A 2332-nucleotide genomic window follows, 5' to 3' on the forward strand; every position below is an offset into this window, starting at 1 on the left:
ATTCCAGGCGCCCGGAAGGGATCCAGGCGCCCGGAGCAGCATATAAAAGAAGCCCCAGGCAGGAGCTTCAACATATCTGTGTTCTGAGAACTCTGAGTTCAATCACTCTGCTACTCTGCGCTCCAACGACGTTCACAAAGCTCCGACGACTCACTCCGGTTTTCTTTTAATTCATTAGTTGTCGGTATAGCTTTGTTTTTCTTTCATTAGCAATATTTGTACGTAAATTGTAATTATCCGAATTGCTAGTGAATTGCCCAACGAAAGTACTCAAGGAGTACGGGCCTTCGAGTAGGAGTCGTCACAGGCTCCGAACGAAGTAAAAATCAACCGTGTTCATCTCTTTACTTCCTTACTTTTCCGCTGCGTTTTAACTCGAGATTTTCGAATCGATATTCACCCCCCCCCTCTATCGAATCTAACGGTCTTACAAGTGGTATCAGAGCCCGGACTGCCAGAAGGTTTAACCACCGACTGTGCACAAGAGCTATGGTTTGATTGAGCCATGTGTGTACAATATTGACCTCGAATAAAGAAAATGGGGGCTCCTATGTTCGGATCAAGAGGGCCAGACACCAGGCAGGAAGTCCTAGTTGCGACTAGGCAAGGAAGTCCTAGTAGGTCGGGTGGACCGAGGGGCAAGAAGACCTGGTGGGTCGAGGATCGGACGCGGAAAGCCTATGGTCCTTTGTTTGAGGGGGGGATTGTTGGGGTTGCAAGGTTGCAAACATAGTCCCATATTGGAAACACATGGGAAAGATCATGGGTTTATAAGAGAAAAGATATCTCCATTGGCATGAGGCCTTTTGGGGAGAGCCCAAGAGCAAAACCATGAGGGCTTAGGTCCAAAGTGGACAATATCATGCAATTGTGGAGATATCTAAGTTCTTTTCGATCCTACAGAAGCTTCTCCTTCTTCTTGATCCGGTGTCAACGAAAGTCGCTCCCCCTCAATCCTTGAGGTAGAGCCTCTTCATCTTCATCCTCTACATGGAACAAAGAGTATGCTCCCTCTTTGTCCTTCTCGTTGCACTCCGTTGAGGATGAATCTTCTTCTTCTTCCGATGTTGAGCATCTCTCAACCTCGGTGTCCTCCTCCTTTTGGTCTTGCTCCAATGAGTTGCCCTTTTTGGATTTATCTTGGTTTGGTGTAGTGGAGGGTTCTTCATGAACCTTGTCCAATTTGTTCCAAAGCTTCTTGGCATCCTTAAATTCTCCAATTTACTCCAAGATGTTGCTAGGCAATAGATTGACCATTAGCTTGGTCACTTTATCATTGGCCTCACATCTTTGAATTTGCTCTTAGCTCCACTTGCTCCTCTTGAGAATTTTTCCCTTTGCATTTGTTGGAGCTTTAAAGCTTTCCATTAGAGCAAACCATTGCTCTATCTCCATCATAAAAAAATTTTAAATTCTTGATTTCCAAGAATCGAAGCTTGTTGATATGAATGGTGGAGGCACCCTTGTGTCGAATCTGAGTCCATCTCGAAATTTCATCATGAAGTTGAGCTCTTGATGAATTCTTTGACTTGATAAATTTTGCTCCAACTTCTTTACCCTCTAGCCTTTTTGCCCCTTCCAGCGATGATTCTGGTAAAGAGCGACCTCGCTCTGATACGACTTGTTAGGGTCGTTTGGTGCTACAGGGGGGGTGAATAGTTCGTCGCGCGCTCATTGTCTTGCTTCGGGATAATGGTATGCAGCGGAATGAACTCGAAGCAAACTTATAATGCTAACATAAAGGATTTACTTGGTATCCACCTCAAGAAGAGGCAACTAATCCAAGGATCCACACGCGACACACACTCCACTAAAGAAAACACTCCTTTACGGTAACTACCAAAGGCGGAGAAGCCTTACACAAACTCTCAATACAACAAGAAAAGAAAAACAAGCTTGTACAATACAAATCTTATAAGATTTACAAAAAACCCTAGCTTGCTTCTTCTCCTTGTGGAACACCTCTTGACCTTGGAAGTGCAGCAACACTTTGCTCCAAGAAAGCTTCAAGAACTGGCGTGGATAGCTGAGAGTGATCGTGAGAAGTGGAGAGGAAGATCTGCGGAGAAAAACGCTAGCCAACGGCTTTATCCTATGCAATGATCGCCTCCCAATCGATCGGCTGATCGATTGGGGAGGCTGAATCGATCGGCTAATCGATTCAGCCTTCTTCTGTGCTCTCTGAAAAATGTCTGAATCGATCGACTAATCGATTCAGGCTTTCTCACGATCGCACGAGAAAAACCAACCCCCAATCGATCGGTCGATCAATTGGAGGTGCCCAATCGATCGGTTGATCGATTGGGAAGCATTCTGTGCCTATGACAAAGGC

Source organism: Zingiber officinale, chromosome 4B, assembly GCF_018446385.1.
Source record: "Zingiber officinale cultivar Zhangliang chromosome 4B, Zo_v1.1, whole genome shotgun sequence".
Classification (NCBI taxonomy): domain Eukaryota; kingdom Viridiplantae; phylum Streptophyta; class Magnoliopsida; order Zingiberales; family Zingiberaceae; genus Zingiber; species Zingiber officinale.